Here is a 19,113-nt window from a genome sequence, read left to right as displayed (position 1 = left end):
TCTCCAAAATACAAATGACTTAACTGAAAATTCATTCAGAATTTATTAGACCTGTCAATTTAATATTGGCATTCTCAATTTTAAAATGCTTGTCTCTTGGCTTCAGTAACATTACTCTTTCTTGGTGTTCGCCTCTTTTGGACTCTTCTTTGCAGTTTTTTTTGCTATTGATGGATCTGAGAAAAGCCCCTTGCTGCTGGTACAGCAGTTAAAAACCTGGGCTGTCTTAGGTTGGGCTGCCATAACAAAATACCATGAGTGGGTGGCTTAAAGAACAAAATGTATTTTTCTCACCGTCTGGAGGCTGGAAGTCCGAGACCAAGGTGCCTGTATAGTCTGGTTCTGGTGAAAACCCTCCTCCTGAGCTGCAGACAGTTGCCTTCTCACTGTATCCTCTCATGGCAGAGAGCTCTGGGGTCTCTCCCTCTTCTTATAAGGATACCAGTTCTACTGGATCTATTGGAGCACTTATAAACTCATTTAACCTTAGTCACCTCCCTAAAAGCCTTATCTCCAACTATAGTCACATGGGGGATTAAGGCTTCAACATATGAATTGGGGGAACACAATTCATCCCATAGCAGCCAACAGTAATACAAGTATGGTAAAAACCCAATGTTCTATAACAGCAATAACTGTACAAGTGTAAGAACTCTACAGCAACAAAGAAAATGGACAGCACATGAAAATATCAGGATACAAAATTGTTGCAAGAATATGTTATGCATATGAAATAAAAAGGAAATCACAACAGGAATGATGTTCAAATAAAGGAGTTTATTTCTAAACTCTCTGTTAAACAATTGGAAAGATAACTTTCACAGAAATATATAAGTGAAAAGCTTCAAGTGAAAAAAAACCACTAAGAACAATTCCAAACTGAATTTCCCACGTTTGTTTCCTATTTTCATCTCTGCCATCTGTATTAACCAAGATATAGGCTGAACTGTTATAACAAGACCAAGAATGTAGCAGCACAAACGAAAGAGTTCACTTCTCTCTCATGTAGTAGTGGTCATGGGGACTGAGGTTCCTTCTCTCCAGTCCTGCCACATCCCTGGGGCACTGCCCTTGCCTGTATGGTGGAAGCTGGCTTGCCCACACCTCATCCATGGGGGCGGAACAAAAAGAATATGACAGACAGCAGATTTTTAATACGAATGTGGATGTGCACACATCACCTCCACTCCCATCCACTGGCCAAAATGTAGGTAGATGGTCTCTTCTGGCTACCAGGAGCCTAAGAAATAGGAGCTATTTGGCAGCAAAATATCAGAAATGGTAATATATCCTTCTTCCCACTCTGAAACATTCCTCTCCTTTTCTAAAGGGATAACCTGAAGTCCCATCCAGTTACTGGATTCAGCTCAAAGTCTAAGATCTCTAGGTGACGCACAACCTCTTCAACAGATATCAATGTGTCTCTGTCCCCGTCCAATGACCTACAAACAAACGGACTTAAGTAACTTTGCTCTCTACCACCACCATTACCACCAATATACAATGGAATACAAATGAGATTAATGCAATTAAGTCTTCCATTCTGAAAAGAATGGCAAATACTATTCTTACCAATGATGAAATACTGCTGGACAAGAATGGCAGTCCCCACTCTACCAGGGAAGCAAGTTCCTTGGTTAAACTTAGGTTCTGTGCTGGGGTGGGGGTGGGGGCAAGGGAGCCTGTCGGAAGGGGATGGATTCCCTTGTCTATTTGTCTGCTGGAGACTGACTTTGTCTCTGGAAGATACTTTCTTCTGTTATCCTTTCTGGCAATATATGAAGTGAACATAAGAGAGTATGTGCTCCAAAGAGGCAGGAAAGAGCTAACAGCCTATTTCCTGGGGGTACATGTTTGGGGGTCAAAGATTGCTTTAGTTGTCAAACAATGTCAAGCCATCACAGGTTTTGGCAAGCTAAACTTGTAGTATCTTTGCCAACATAATCCTCTCAAAACCTCCATAGGTCTCTTTGTCTTCAGCCAGTGCCACATGAAAGTAACCACAACTCAAAATTGAGTCTAATGGTAGATGCTAAGCTTGTCAATTCTGTCCTTCTCTATTATTAGCTGACCTCTGAGGCAGATGCATCCCTCTCTCCCTCAATTTAAGGTTAGCTAACTTGAGAGCATCTGATTCACACGGCAGGATGATTATACCACCACCACACCCCATTCACATCAGGGCAAGCCATGTGACTTAAAATGTTCTTTCTGCCTGAATGATTTCAGGCTCAGCCACTCGATTAGCTTTGGCCAATAAAATATGAAAAGTAACACATGCCTCTTCCAAGCAGCTGGTTCTGCTATGTCTCCCTTCCCTCTGAAACAGAACAGCAATGTCCCCAAAAAGCCTATTCGTTTGGCTTGAAGTGGTAGAGGATGGTGGAACAGAGCCATAGACATGTCCTAAGTAAGAAATAAACCCTCGTTGTCCTAGGGAACTGAGACTTTGTAACTGGAGCTTTACCTAGCTTAAGTGACTGGTTCAGGTGGGAAGATAAATCCTTAATATGATCCTTGCCTAGCCCGGCTTCCACTTTTCTCTGGCCAAGAAAATCTGACGAAGGTTCCTAAAAACGAATCTAACTTCTTGCTGTTCGGGAAAAAGAAACTATTTTTTCCAACCCTGCAATACCCCGTATTACTGTCCTTTCAGTCAATGCGAAGCATAGGCCACGGTTGTACAGAACTCCGCTAGCAAATTTATACCCCCTCTAAGTGCAAACTAGCTAATTGTTCTCTTTACACCCTCTTGCAGTTCCGTGCTAAAGCAGCTAGTCAACTCGCGTTAGCCATCTATTTTTTTTTTAAATTACATTAGCAGTCTTTCTAATTTTTTTTAGAGATTTTATTTATTTGAGAGAGAGAGAGAGAGCATGAGAAGGAGAGGGTCAGAGGGAGAAAGAGACTCCCTGCTGAGCAGGGAGCCTGATGTGGGACTTGATCCTGAGACTCCAGGATCATGACCTGAGCCAAAGGCAGTTGCTTAACCAACTGAGCCGCCCAGGCGCCCCAACAGCAGTCTTTCTAACCACTCCCCTGGAGGTACAAACTGGACAGACACATCCATGCCCTTCCAAGTTATCAGAGGTGACAGCTTCACTAAGTGTTCTGCCATAGCATAACAAGGGTCACCAGTTTTCCAGCCTATAACATGGTGCCTACTGTCTGCTGGCCAACCACTCAGCCAGTACCATGCATTTTAGCTATATATTATGGCAACACCCCACTTTGGGTACCAATTTTGGCACTAAATTGGATATGGGGAAAGCTGCTGTGATAAAATGATGACAAATACAGTGGCTCAAACAAGAAAGTTTATTCTCTTCCTGGAAATAGTACAGAGATAGGCCGGTGCTTAGGGGAGGGTGAGTAGTAGTTGGTTCTGTCCCCCACAGCCATCTGGGCCCCTAGGCTGACTAGGGATGGCTCTGCCACCCTCATCACAGGATGTCTACCTCTGGGTTCAAGGCAGCTGTTGCCATTCTAGTTGTTGCTGCTTTCTAGTCAGTAGGAAGCTGGGTGGCACAGAGAGAGGAAGAGGACTAGCACCTCATCTTTAAGAAGATAACCCAGAAGTTGCACATACCACTTTTGCTCACATTTAATTGGCCCAAACCTAATCACGTAGACAATCTCCTACAGTCAGGGGAAGCTGGAAAATACAGTCTCTAAGAGAGATTCAAATACGAACAGAGAAAAGGATATCCTAGACACTGGGGAAGAATTAACAACAGTCTCTGCCATACCTCACACAATCTATTCTCAAGAGTCACCAGAAATTTTTTTTAAAAAACGTATTTCAGATTTCAGACTGTGGCACCCTATGTTCAAAACCTTCACTGGCTTCCTCTTTCACTGAGCATAAAAACCAAAGTCCTCCCAACGGCCTACAATCCCCATGCAATCTGCTCCCTCCATTACCTCTCTCACTTCATTTCCTAATACTCTTCCCTTAAAATAAACACCAAATGTATTAAAGATCTAAATGTGAAAGGTAAAACTATGAAGCTAATGAAACAAAAAGTAGGATGATATATTTGTGACCTTGGAGTGATAAAAGTTTCTTAAGACCTCAAAAGTATAAACAATATGGGAAAATTCTGATGGAACTGAAAGAATTGAGTCCATCAAAATTAAGGACTTGTTATTCAATAAAAAACATTATAAAGTTAACAGGCAGGAGACTGGAAAAATATGTTTGCAACTTAAAAAAAAAAAAGCATTTAATATCCAGTGTATGCCAAGAACTCTTTAAGATAACAAGACAGGAAATGCAATTAAAAATTTGGTAAGAGACAGCAGCAGACGATTTACAGAAGGTAAAGATAAAATACAGAATGCCCCATTAAATTTGAATTAAAGATAAGCAATAAAAAAATTCAGTATAAGTATATCCCAACTAATGCAAGGGTATATACTTATACTCAAAATTTATTTGTTGTTTACCTAATATTCAAATTTAACATGTTGTCCTATATTTTTATTTGCTAAATCTGACAACTAAAGGTGAAATCTGTATGGCTAACAAGTAAATGAAGACAAACTGAGGCTCACTGGTAATTAAAGAAATGCAAAATAAAACTATGAGATACCATTTTATACCCATTATTTTAGCAGCTAATGGGTTTTTTCCATTTTATTACAGAAGATCATTTAACTTAGGATTCTTTTTTTGATCATTTCACTAGGCAATAAAAGCCCAACTATTTATTGCATATGCACAGAGAAAAACCACATTTCAAATCCATTATTTCACACACATAAATAAAGCATATAAATAATCCCAGTAACCATATTCAGGCATCGAAGATATCTTTTTCCTAGAAAATCTAAGTACCTACTTAGTATAAATTTGTAAAATTTAAATGTTGAGGATAAAAATGGTTGAGTATCATTTAGTATTTAAGCAATAGCGCTTCATAAACAATATATTAATTTTAGTACTGGGTTGAGATTAAGCTCTTAAGGTTAACTATAATAGCAGGTCACAAATTTGGACTATAAACAAATACAAGAATTAGGCTTCACATTTTCAAAGAGCTTTCACATAAAAATGCTTTATCCAAATCATAAATGTAGCTTTATCACTGGATAATACTTGTCTAGAAGGCAGAGAGGTAGGGCACAAGCTGTAGGTTAAGGAAGGAAACAGGGGCTGCATATAAACGTGACAATACCCGTTACCCATTCTTTTTTTTAAATATTATGAGCTTATTTCATGCGTAAACACAGTACACAGGGTATTTTTAATAAAACTTCAGTACAACAAAGAAAGTATACCAAAAACTAATTTTGCCTTCTCTAACTTCTAATATAAAGAATGTCCTCTGAGTTTATTTTAGCATCTCAAAGGAAAACATTTTTAAAACTAAAATATTACTGTGAGAGATCAGTTTAGAAAATTATCTACTTTTTCTCAGAGTTCCAGTAAATAGTCATAAATAGCTCTTTATTTCATTCTGAATAAAAATATTATAAAATAAAAATTAAACCAAAATACTTTATAAAAATAGTACTATAATTGTGGTAAAATGATTCACAGATACTAAAATAACTCAGCCTACCTTATATAAAAGATATACACTGTAATCATTAACCTTCTAAAATGCTGATAAGAATAACTGTTAATTAACTTTCAAAAAGTCATCACTTCTAGATGTATCTCTAACAACAGCAAAAACAACAAACTTTCAGATCTATAATTCAGCATCCATCAAGACTACTTTTGGCAGGCATATGATAAGACACACTCCCACAAGAGAAAAAAAGTAGACACAAAAGTAACAGCTTTCACCATAGTGTTTAAAACATTAAAGTATTTCCATAAATAACGTATTACCTTTTTAACTATATATAAAAATAATCCTTGAAGCCGCCTGGGTCCCAAATAACATATAATCCTGTGAATGGTAGATAGAAAACAAATGATAGTCACTGCACTCATTTCTTTTTTTAAAAGTTTGAGAAGAAAAGCAAAATCAGAAGTGTATATTAGCGCAACTGCTAATATAAATGTTTGACATAAATGTCAATGGAAAATAAAAGTACCTATTCTCCAGCTACAAGAAAGGAAAAAATTATTCTTTGGCTCTATTCCAAGCTGGGAACAAGTAACCACAGAACCGGTTTTAAATATGCCCAGTCTATCAATCCTTAAACTCCAGTCAACATTTCCACTTAAGCACTCAGCTGAGGAAGTGAGCCGATCAGCAACTGCCTTGCTTCTGTACCTTTGCTCCTCAAACGCCAGCCAGTCCCCAAACTCGAAGTTTAAAGTTGGCCAATCCCTAAATTGTCTCACTGAAAGTAAGCCAATCCTAAAACTCCATGCTTCTTCAAAACCCTATTTAAATACATCTCTGCCTGTTTCAATGATTATATTCTGCAAGCATAGCCCTCCCTTGCTTAGCAAGTATGAAATCCAGTTCTGTTTCAGTTACACTTAATGGTGGTCTCTCCCCTCAATAATACTAGAAATATTATGGTAACTTGGATATAGCATTTTTCTTCACGGAGGTAAGAAAAATATTTTTATGCTAATTCAGTCATATGGAAAGTTGAAAATCTTCACCTTTTAAATATAATTATAATCCTTCATGCCCAATACACAAAATGCACTTTAAAAAAACTCTTTTTCCTTCCCTTCTCAATCCCAGACCCACAGTTTCGTACTATCAACTGTCCACATCCAGCCAGTGGATGTATTGTAGAAAACATTAAAATTTCCAATTACAGACCTAAAAATACAGAATTGGTATGTGCCACAAGGGCGGGAGGTAGGGGGATAGGTAAAATGGGTGAAGGGGAATGGAAGGTACGGGCTTCCAGCTATGGGATGAGTAAGTCCCAGGGTTGAAAGGGACAGCATGAGGTATATAGTCAAGATACTGTAATAGCTTTGTAGGGGGACACTTGCTGTGCGCACAGCACAATGTATAGAGTTGAGGAATCACTATGTTTGTACACCAGAAACTAATTTAACATTGAGTATCAACTACACTTCATTAAAACAAGTAATCTGATTTTAAAAAAGGGCAGAGGATCGAAATAAGCATTTTTCCAGAGAAGACATACAGATGGCCAATAGGAACATGAAAAGGTGCTCGACATCACTCATCATTAGAGAAATGCAAAGCAAAACCACAATGAGATACCACCTCGCACCTGTTAGAATGGCTATCATCAAAAAGACAAGAGGTAACAAATGTTGGCAAGGCTGTGGAGAAAAGAAAAGGGAAACCTTGTGCACTATTGCTGGGAATGTAAACTGATGCAGTCCTGTGGAAAAGAGTGTGGAGATCCCTCAAAAAAAGAAAACTAAAACTACCATATGCCCCAGCAATCCCACTTCTGGGTATTAAAATTTTTTTTCCAATTACTGAAACTCACATCAAGAACTGAATCTCATCAAATAATCTTCAAACAAAATAATAACTCATCAAATATTTGAGTAGATGTTCTTTTTGAAAGAGAGCCTCAAATAATATGGTTTCTAATTTAAAAATTAGAATGAATGGAAGTCCTATTCCAAATCTAAATCCCTCTTTCAGAATGGCAAAGTGAATCATGCCAAGTAGGTTGCCTCACCCAAGTATATTCAAATACAGCTGAGAGCCATCTCTTCACACTGCTTTTGCACATAAGTGTGCTCAAAAAATAAACTCTACATAGCAAGTAGCACTACCTTATGCTTTATCAAAACTCAGTGAAGATTCCACTCAAGTCACAGTAGGATGACAAACACTGAATTACCAACTGACTCAAGTGACAACATGAACATCTGACTACGTGTAGGAAACCAGAATGTCACCCCCAAATATGCCATTTTGGCATTTTGATTATTTTGAATCAAAGGTACTTAAGTAACAGCAGGTGCAAGGACACTCTGACTCTCCTTTTTTTGTCCTGAAATTAAAAGATAAAACTCCCATGTGAAAGATATCCTCCCTTGTACCAGGAGGAAGGCAGACATTCTTACCACCAGAGACAGGGAACTAGGAGCTGAGAAACGTGTACAAAGAAATCTTATTAAGCTAAACCTTCTCTCCCTCGTTACTTCTTCACCATTTACCACCCCTAGCCCAGACCCCTCTGGGTCTTGTCAATTCTTCACAAATTTATTGTTTCTTTGTCTAAAATGTATAAAAGCTTCCTATTCTGGTTACTTCTTCGTGTCTTCATTGAAGGTTCCCCCGTACAAGTTTAATAAAGTTTGTATGTTTTTCTACTGCTAATCTGCCTTGTATCAGTTTAATGCTTAGGCCCAGATTGAGACCCAAAGATGATGGAGACTTTTTCCTCCCTTACAGTGTCAAGAGACCTACTTAGCCAGGTTAAGCATGGATTTGGTGAATTTATCCAGAAACTGTCAAACTCATTTGTTAGAGAATATCTGGAGAGGCAGAATAGGTCAGTGAAAATAGTCAAAACTCCATTATGAGTTGGGTGACCTTCAGTAAGTTCCCAGTTTTCATAAGCAAGTCAGGAAGATCAAATGAGACAACTAGTAACTTTAAAAATGTCCTAAGCATCAAAACCTCTGAGAGTCCTAGATTTGCTTTTGTCCCTAACTTGCTATAATATATACAGCACATCATTTGATCTAAGTCTGTTTCCTCATCTGGCAAGTAGTGAGGATAATGCATGCCCTACACATTTCATGGGGTGTTCATGAAAATCACATATAAAAGTTAATGTGAAAGGATTTCTGAAATATATAAACAACTGCATAACTGTGAGATAGTTAATTCAATATATGAAGGAGATTCATTCTAGCAAACCTGTTACAACCCAGGATTGTATAATGCCTAAATTAAATTAATTTTACTAAGAAAAAAAATTCATAGCTAAATACAAACCAAAAACACTAGTCATATTGGCAACCAAAAATATTCAAGGCTATTAGCTACAAAAAAATATTTTCCTTGCAATAAATGAACCAAATTGGCTCAGCTCTCCAACAAACTAAAAGCAGTTCAACACAATCTTTTGTTCAAGTCAGGTGTTTACCACTTACAACTACTGCCTCAACCTCTAAAGCATCAAAAAAAAAAAAAATAGTAAGGAATAAAGAAAAAAGTTACATATTGCAAGGTTTCTCAATATCAGCAGTACTGACATTTTGAACTTAATAATTTTTTATTTTTGGGGTTGCCCTGTGCCTTGTAGGATATTTAAGAACATTCCTGGTCTCCACCAAGTACATGACAGGTACAATGCCCTCATACATAGTTGTGATAACCAAAAATGTCTCTAGACATTTCCCAAGTGTCTCCAGAGTGACTTGGGGGAAGGAACAAAATCATCTCCAGTGGAGATCCACTGAGGTAAATCAATAGTTCCATATTCCATATATTACAGTATTTATATCACATTTATGTAGAATGTAACTTCAAGCTAGCACTTTTGAGTGATAAGGACCAAAGAAAAGAATGCTGTCTATAGGATAGTAATATTTAAGAATTACAGCTATGGTAGGGAGTTATGGTTAAATTATTCCTTTCATCACCATGTTGTTTTTGCTTAAACCTCTCTAAGAACTTTTTTCTTGCATGTTCTTTTGGGATAACAATTTGGTTAATCTGTCACTAAAGCTTAGTCTCCACCCAGCTTTACTAATTAATAGTCATTATTATTTATGTGGGGAAAATATCAAGCCTCAAGATCTTAATTTCTAAGTAACCATGTTATCAAATGAATCAAATTTAAGTGACACTTAACTGCTTACATTATTTAAATATATTCAAACATTACAATGCTAAAGCAAAAGTACACAAACTAGTAGTATTCAGCTATTACTGCAAAAACACTATGAATACACTATGTGTGTGTATGTATATACATTATATATATACATTATATATACACACACACACATATATACACACACACATATGAGTTGAAGGTAATAACAGAACAGTGTAGATATATCTATATATACACTATATATATATATAACATGTATATACACACACACACATATATGAGCTGAAGGTAATAACAGAACAGACTAACAGAAACTACAAGAAGTTTAAACGTTAAAAAATATTTAGTGCCCACTACATGTTATCAGTGGCTAGACACACACATAATTTTCTATAAGAGACAATTCCCATACACTTATATTTGTATTCTTAACTAGTAGTTTCTAAATTTGCTCATGTAAACATAGATTTTTAAAAGAATCTGGATTTAATAAGTTATCTAGGATGGTCAGTGTTAGAAAGAGGGGCTCCTGTCTTCAAACAGGAAGACTTACCATTATGCCTGCCCTGCTGGGAGCTTTCTAGCACAATTAAACCACCATCAACCTGCCCTCAATAAGCCTGAACTTAAAAAATGACAAAGCCTGAGCAATCAGCAGCCCCTTTAAGATACTTTATACCATATATGCATATCTGATATTCCTGGGAAAGCTAGCTGCACCTGTGGGATAAAGAAATACTAATCATTTCAACCCCATTACATTTAGGGAAGCCATGGTAGAAGATTTAAGGTTTTGTGAACTGCAAAATGAAATGGCACATTTCTACATTTGTATTTGTGGAGGGTTCCCATTTAGAGTGATGGTGGACTTGATTATTCATATCAACTATCCCACTAAAAGCTAAAAAAGCTAAACAAGATATAATTTTATATATTGTAAGAAAAAACTCTGAAATTAATCACAGAATCTACAATGGTGTAATTTTATAAAATTTTTTAATGGTTCAAATTTAAAATGCTCACATTAGGAAGTAATAAAATTGTGACAAATGCATTCACGTTAAGAGTATACCCCTAAAAAGATCTTACAGAAATAAGATACACATTTTTGTGCATATTGTTCTAGTTTCCACGTTCTAAAATGCCCCAGATAGGAGATGTAATCTATAACGCCACCTATGACATATACCACCAGATCCCCTTTCTATGACAAAAAAATGTATCTCAATGTTAAAGAGATTATCAGCAGAGAAACTGAAACTTACTCCAATATGTGGAACTTTGGCGTGATACACTTAATGCAGTGGAAACCTGCCTAAATACCTCACGCAGCCCCTCCATCACCCTGTATTATGCAAGCTGCAACATTTCAAGCCAACTCCCTTATTTCACTAGTAAGTCCTGTCAACACTGAGGTAATAGAACTGGAAAAACTCATCACTCCACAATGATACTAAAATATTAGAATTTATTTCATTTGGTAAAAATTATATCATTGCCAAATAAAGCTAATGCAAATATAGTAAAATATGCAAGATTATATGACTAATTCTTTTCTTGAAGAGGACTCTTGGGGAGCCTCAAATTCACTGTGCAATTGCCTAGGCATTCTTTTGCTCTTTCGACCCCTTCATGCCCCATCCCTCAAGTATATGGGATAGAGGGGACTGCAGAGGCCAGAATGAAATGATCAGCATGCATTTATGCATTTGGTCTACTCTGATTTTATTCCCACAGGTTTTTCCTCAAACTGCTCCTCCAACGAGAGTGCTATGTTTTATTCATCTCTGAACTCCCAAAACTTAATCAAAGTCCCACATATAAAGTCATTCCTAATAGCTACTACATGGCAGGCCCTGGATTAGGAACTAGAGCCAGAGAAGTAAAAAAGGTACAGACCTCACCTTCACAGAACTTCATGGAAGGGGGATATTGGATATTGGCTGTATGAACGTAATTAAAGTCCAGTCAGCACAGCCTAACTGCCTGCCTATGTTCTTTTCCTCCACTGCCAACCAAGGCTTAGATGAGGAACAAAAGCAGGCTTTCTCTTCAGAAATATAAATGTGAGTCTCCAGCTCTGACCATTGCCTTGAGTTCCAAATTCATATATCCAACTGCCTATTCAACAAGCTGACTTACAGGTAGTTACAAACATTGACTGTATGGACTCTGAAGCCAGACTGCTGGGTTTTGAATCCTGGCTCCATCACTCGCAAGCTGGGTGATTTTAGGCAAGTTTAACCTTTTAACCATTTAACCTTTCTGTGCCTCTGTCTTCTCATTTGCAAAATGGGGACTATGACCCTGGCACATACAACTGTTGTAAGGATTAAATTAATTAATACATATAAAAGTGCTTAAAACCCTGCCTAGTACAGTTTATGCCTACAAAGTGCTTACTATTACCACTAGCTCTAGTATTACTGTTACTATGTCTACAAGGCATCTAAAACTTGTCCAAAACAGAATTCATGATTTTCTCACCAAACCCCTTCCAACCTGCTCAGTCAATAGCGCTACTGTTCTCCCAGCCTAAAACCTAAGAAGTCGTGACTTTTCTTTTTCTTTTTCCTCACACTCCAGGTTAGTTAAATCCACACCAGTAGCTCTACCCTCAAAAATATATCATGAACTCGACCACTTACTATCATCTCTGCAACTACTTCCCCAAGGCCAAGACACCAGCATCGCTCCTCCAGGGTAGAGACACAGCCTCCTACCTCCCCATTTTTGATACCCCCCCAATGACCTTACAGTTAATTTTCCAACCAATAAAAGTAAAATCAAATGCTATTTCCTTGATATAAACCTTCCAGTGGTTTTTCTACCACACCTAGAATAACATTACTTTGCCAGAGCCCCCATAATCTGGCCTGGTCCTCCAACATTATCTGCCACCACTTTCTCCCTCCCTTGCTGTGATCAAATACTCACCTTGCTACGCCTTGGCCAACTCAGGCTAGCTTCCCCCTCAGACTAATGCTCTTTTGTAGCTCCTGTTGTACAGGATTGTCATCTGGAGCGTGGACTCTGAAGCCAGACTGCCCAAATTCAGATACTGGCTCTATCACATTTTAGCTGTACAACCTTGAGCAAAGCTTCCTGTGTGTGTTTCTTCTATAAAAATGGAGGTATTAGTACTTAATAAGTAAAATGTAAAAATTAAGTGTTTAGAAGACTGCCTCACATAGACTAAGCTCCATGTAAGTGCTTCCTGCTCTTATGATCCTTGCCTGAAATGTTTTTACCTCAGGCTCGTCCTCTCACTTCAATCGATTCAGCTGTCACCCTTTCTGGAAGGCCTTCCTTTAACGGACCATAGCTAAAACAACCTACCCTGTTCCCCCACTGTCATTCCCTTATCTTCCTTTACCTCACTGTATTTAATCACTATCTGAAATAATATTATGTACTTAATCTTTGTAGCCTGTTCACTGGAAAATGAGCTCCACCAGGTTGGGGACTATCTTGTCTGCTGCTCTATTTCTAGTTCTGACTCAGAATCTGACTTCCGAATAAACATACCACTTATCCAGGCTAGGGGACCTACGGGAATTTCTTAATAACAAGACCATACTTAGCCTTTCATTCTTACACTTGTGATCTCATTGGACCCTTGAAAAAGCAACAGCAAATACACCATCATCTCGCATTTTAGACAGAAAAAGAAAATCCCAAATTTGGGTGACCTGTCTTTGGACCCAAAGCTATTAATTGGTAGAACCAAAACTAGCACCCCTGCTTTCTGATTCTAAGGCTTCTCAAAGGAGGATAAACTGAATTTACAGAAATGTGATCTCTCAATCTCTGGAATGAATACTCCCTGAGATGTGTACAACAGCTTTCCCTTCAAAGTTCCTAACAAATACTTATCTCTAAACTTGAGAAGTGTTATAGTACTAACGCCTCAATAAGGTGCTAACCCTTGGCAAACCAAAACATTCAAAGTCAGATATGACGATGGGATAGTCCAAGTCCACACAGCAATAACCCCTAAAACTCAAGTGTATCCGTGTTGAGTATAACGTACTAGTTCCAACATGATAAAATCTTTCTCTGAAAAACCCAGCCAAGGGGACTTCATAATTGTCAAGAACATTGTGATAAGAGCACCAGACATTTCTCGATCCCTGTTCCACTAAGTTCAGTGACAACCGTTCAGATCGCCCATCAGACTCAAGTGTTGTCCATGATCAGATGGGGGATGAGTACGAGGGGCCTGAGGAGGCAGAACTGTTGAAAAAGGTCCCTACCTATAAGACCTTGGTTAAATGGCCATCGGCCACCCCATTCTCAGGATAACGATTGTCTTTTTTAAGCTTTTACCTAGCAAGTTTACATGCTTGTGTTACCTCCCATGTTCTCACAATGTTCCCGGTTCTGTGCGAATGACAAGTAGGCCAGAGGCTGCTTCACCTCCATTTTACACAAAAAGGAAACTGAGGCAGCAGGTGGTTATCTTTACAACTTGTCCTCAGCGATCTGGTCACTTGCAGGATCCCAAAGGAAGCCTAGATGTGGAGTCTCTGAAGAAACCCTCCATTCCAGACTTCACATGTCAAACTCCAGGGCTGAGGGGGAAGTTAAGCCCCTTCATCAGGGAAGGGGAAAAAAGGGAGTCGCTCCCATTTGGACCTTCCCGGTTCCTTCCCTGTCCTCGCTCGCCGGCCCCTAGAAACCTCTCGGCCCGAGGGGAGAAGTGCGGGCCTGTCCCGCGGGGCGCGGCCTCGCCTCCTCGCACTCCCGGTCCCGCCCGCCCCAGAGGGCGCTCTCCCGCTCTGGGCGGGGACCTGTCCCTACACCACGTTCAGCGGCTCCCCGATCGCCCAAAAATCAAACGCCCGCAGCCACCACCGACACCGGGAATGCGAGCAGCAGAACGAGCACCGCAGGCCCAGGGAGCTGCAGGAATCCTCAGAAACTTACAGTTTTCCTACAGCGTGCGCGTCACGGAGAGGTGACGTCACGGGACCCGGCGTTCGGGGAGGTCAGGCCGCTGGGCGCCCGGCCGCACCGCCCCCACGGCTCCGCCCCGTGCGCGACGGCGGGAGAGACGCCCCTTTCCTCGGAGGCCCCGCCCCCCGCCGTGGGGCGCTAGGCGCAGGCGCACACAGCCTGCGTGGCCGCCTTCTAGGGCGGGGGCTGCTTGAGAGAGCTAAACTGGAAGCCTGAGGCCGGGGCGGGGGGCACAATTGGAAGGGGGCGTAGACACACACCCCCGCCCTCACCGCCCCCCCTCCCCGGGAGCACAGCAAACAAGCTGTCGCCCAGGGGCTTGGAGTCGGACGCCAGGGTTGTGAGGTAGATTTTCCGCGGACATTGCCTCCCTTCCCTCACGTGTTCATTAAAAGTTCTCCACGTGTGGAAACAACCTTTTGCTCCCCATCAGGTGCCTGCGAGCACTCGGGCGGGAGGAGTCAGTTCTAGGGGTCCCCGCTCCCATCCGGCCCCGCCCTTGGCTCCGCCCCAACCGGACCTGCCTCGGCTCGGCCCCGCCCACGCCGGCTAGACCCGTCCCCTCGAGGCCGCCCTTCCGGCTCCCGCTCCGGGCTCTCGCGGGCGCCCGCCTGCCCCGCCCTGTCCCGGCGCCACCTAGGAGGTTTTAGTGTCTCCTTCCTACTGGATTTCCCGTTTGGGCTCAGTGAAGTTTCTTACAGGCTATGGTTCACCTCTATTAAATTTAACAAACGGTGGTCTGTGTAAACAAAAATGTACACTTCTTGGCTAGTATGAACTTTCCACCACCTCCCACTCACGTGATGATACCTTCCTGTGCCCTGGGTCTCTGCTCTTCCTTCTGCTCTTCTTTAGGCTCTTAAAAATGACGAGTTCTGGTTTTAAAAGATGGCTCAGTAGAAGGGAAAATGAAGGCTCGAAGAACTAACACCAATATATTAACATTTTATTTCTGGCTTATAGGAGTCCTACATTACTCTCAGAAGCAGGAAAAATGATAAACGTTTTGGTTAAAAGTGGCTCACACAAATCAGTCTTGGGGGAAAATTAATATGAGAAACAGGCCTTGGAAATAGACCTTAAGGAGGAAATATTGAAGATAGCAAAGATCTCTTTTAAAAATGTATTTGGAATCACGACAAATGGCTAGATCAGGCATGGGATTTTGCCGGGCATCTCCAGTATAAATAAAACCTGAAACAATGGTTTGTTTACACTCTCATTGAAAATACTGTAGTATTTTCATAGGAAAGAATGATTACAGGAGAATATTAGTCTTTAGCTCTTGACAGCTAGCTGGTTAAAAATAAGTATGTGTGTTATTCAGGAAAAATCTTAAAGTTCTGAAAAGTTTCTGATTTGGATAATATTCGTACATTTATGTTAATATAATTTTATACAAGATCTTAATTATTATCAAATGATGTAAGAAATGCATAAATAATTGTAAGAGTAAAGTATTTTTCTGTAGAGCAGTTATAGAAAAATTAGCACTTTTTAAAAGTGCTACATATTTTTAAAATAATGATATTTATATTTTTCTTTGCAAAACAACAATTTTAAGAAAACTTTAAATTTTTTGTTGTTCACATTGTTCACATACTTATAAAATGTTTTATGTATTATCATGCCAAAAGTTAGAATTCTCTTTTGAAATTCCAGATATACCTATGGGAGTGTTTCACAAGTAAATGTCATCTCTCATTTTTTGGAGTGGAAATGGTTAAGTATACATCAAATTCATTAAATGTTCTTAACATAGAATACATTTGCCTCTATAAGATGGTTTGACAAGATGCCTTCTTTTTTCCCCCCATCTTATTATTCAGTATTTTTTTCCCTTGCTACCCCAAGGTTTAAAACAAAAACAAACACTTCCTATATTACCAGATGTAGGGAAGAAGTAATGTGGCCAAGAAAAGATTGACAAGCAGAAAGGGTACCCAAACAAAGAGGAACTTCAGGGAATGTTAAGTAAAAATTTGAGGGGATCTACACATTCAGATTCAGTCAAGTTCCTGTGACAAACTGGAATCTGATCTAAATAAGTAGCCAGGAGCTAGGGTCAAAAGTGTGTTGATATTAGAGAGAGGAACTCTAAGAAGAACTTCTTACTTTAAGAAAATAAAACCCCAGACATTCAATGGTTAGCACCAGAGGGATTAAGGGCCTCCACTCTGGCCCTTGGGTTTTCAGTTTCCACTGGTGGTTCTTTCACTTTGATATCTGCTGTCCCTAAGCAAGCTAGCCCCCAGAGCACTCTACCTCAGAACTCTTCCCTTGGTCCTACACTGCAAACTGAGAAAAACTTCACTCTACTACTAGGGAAAAACAAAAGACGGAAATAAAATGGCTACTATTTACCGGGTGCGTATACGTACCCAACCCTGCATTATCTCCTTAATCCTTGCAACTGGATATGAGATAAATGCTGCCATTGTCTCCATTTGATTCGCAAGACAAGCAGGGTGCCCAATGCTAAGTATCTCACATCATGCAGCCTCTACGTAGCAAAGTCAAGGTTTGAATCCATACTCCAGAATCCACAGTCATAACCATTGACCTGTATGAAGTTTCATATAACAATATAAGAAACAGAGACTCAGGGGCGCCTGGATGGCTCAGTCGTTAAGCGTCTGCCTTCGGCTCAGGTCATGATCCCAGGATCCTGGGATCGAGCCCCGCATCGGGCTCCCTGTTTGGTGGAAAGCCTGCTTCTCCCTCTCCCACTCCCCCTGCTTGTGTTACCTCTCTTGCTCTTGCTGTCTCTCTTTCAAATAAATAAATAAAATATTAAAAAAAAAAAGAAAGAAAGAAACAGAGACTCAGAAAGTCCACGGTATATAAATTCTAGCTCCAAAAGACTGATACCATGGGTATCTTCATCACTATTCTGCAGCCTGTCTTTGCGTGGACACTCCTATTTCATTGTTTAAGGTGCTCATCATAACCCACTGAGTTGATTTTGTAACCATTAACAGATTGCCACCCTGAGAAACACTAATCAGAATCCAAAATATTAAAAAGCAGATTGTATCACATGTAATAAGGGTAATTTTTCCCAAAGCATAAATTTGGGGAAACTGTTGTTTCAGAATACACACATAAATGTTGCTATGCTAATGCAGTTCTTATTATGGGTCTCAATCAAAAAAGTGTGAAACACACTATTACAACTGCCCCTTGCCTGACTTCTACGCATATTTCTTCCTTCAGAATCAAGACCAAGAGAAACCAAATCCCACTCAGTAACCCCCTTGCATCTGTCTCAGCTCCAGGATCTGGTCTGAGAGCTCTTTCCAGGCAATCAAGACAAATAATCAGGTCATTTTTGCATCCAGAAAGACTCCTGTCTCCAGCACAAGCACAAAAGTGTACTAATAACTTAACAATATAATAAGCATCCATAAGCCAAGAGTTACACAGAATTAAAGAGAGATCGTTCTGAGAAGGGAGCAGAGATAAGGAGCTTGGTGGAAGGAAGACCCGAGACAAAGATTGGAGAGCTATGGAGGGATGTGTGATTTAAAACCACGTAATCTTTCACAGGTCTGCTGGCACAGAGCTTGCAAAGTATTTCATATGTCATTTTATCAGCTCTTTCCCCCCATCCCTTTATTTAGCTCATTCTCCCCATCCTTTTGGTCTCTTCTTAGCAGGAACTCCCTCTGAGAAGCTTTCCCTAAGCTACCTTTGCTCTTGGCCTTAAAAAGCATTTTAATTTCCTTCTCTGCTAGACTGTAAGCTCTGTGAGAGTAGGGACAATGTTGGTCTTGTTCAACCTCACATCCTCTACTTGTAGCTGAATACCCTAAGTTGGTACGTGGGAACTACGCGTGGAGGGAGGAATGAATGGACAGATGAACTCAAATTTAAAGACAGGCTAGGTTTCTTACTCAAGATGCTAGTTGTTTTCTAAAAAGGGGGCACTGTATTAATAGAAATAATACTGAGAAGAAAAATCCTTAAGGAGAAAAAACATTTGGAATGGCGATGTAGCATATCATAGCAAAACACTGAACAGGGTCAGCTCTGTTACTAACTGGGTAGTTTTGTGCAAGGCCAGTAACTTCTCTGAGCCTTTAGTAGGCTCAATAAATGTTATTTGTAATGAATGTCTATAGAGTGTTACCCTGGGGGAACTCTGGGAAATCAGGGCAGGCCACCTGGAGCCTTATTTGCATGAAGTTCCCTGAAAGGAACTGACCGGCACTGGGAGCTGGCCATTAATCCTCTTAAACAAAAGATGTTGGACAAAGGCTTCCCCCAACAAGAGGGTGGAATGGGGGAATGAGGAGGGAAATGGAAGACAAGTAACTAGTGTCATTGCTCTCTCGAGCCAAGTTCATGATTGAGTACAGGGCCAGGTGCATGCTTTTGAGTATAAAGTTGAAAAAATCAAGCTGCCTCTGTGTGTGTGTGTGTGTGTGTGTGTGTGTGTGTGTG

At 40.0% G+C, this 19,113-nt stretch overlaps 1 protein-coding gene across 7 annotated transcripts in view; it reads right to left on the bottom strand.

Annotated features, from left to right (window-relative positions):
• The window catches only part of ZNF438 (zinc finger protein 438), a 179,011-nt gene extending 164,233 nt beyond the window's left edge, over positions 1 to 14,778 (bottom strand). For 4 of the 7 annotated variants that reach the window (XM_073885441.1, XM_025885837.2, XM_025885836.2 and 1 more), the window contains exon 1: positions 14,638 to 14,751. The gene's annotated coding sequence lies outside the window, so the exon portion shown is untranslated. Of the gene's footprint in view, positions 1 to 5,842; positions 5,881 to 14,637 lie in introns of those variants that run through there. The other 3 variants (XM_073885445.1, XM_025885835.2, XM_073885444.1) reach the window with 2 other exon arrangements.
• Positions 14,779 to 19,113: the final 4,335 nt, after the last annotated feature.

The sequence above is a fragment of the Callorhinus ursinus genome, unplaced genomic scaffold (assembly GCF_003265705.2).
Source record: "Callorhinus ursinus isolate GAN/ISIS: 27379988/994484 unplaced genomic scaffold, GSC_fseal_2.0 scaffold62, whole genome shotgun sequence".
Classification (NCBI taxonomy): domain Eukaryota; kingdom Metazoa; phylum Chordata; class Mammalia; order Carnivora; family Otariidae; genus Callorhinus; species Callorhinus ursinus.
Note: the sequence above shows the minus strand (reverse complement) of the source record. Positions and strands in the feature narration are given on the sequence as shown.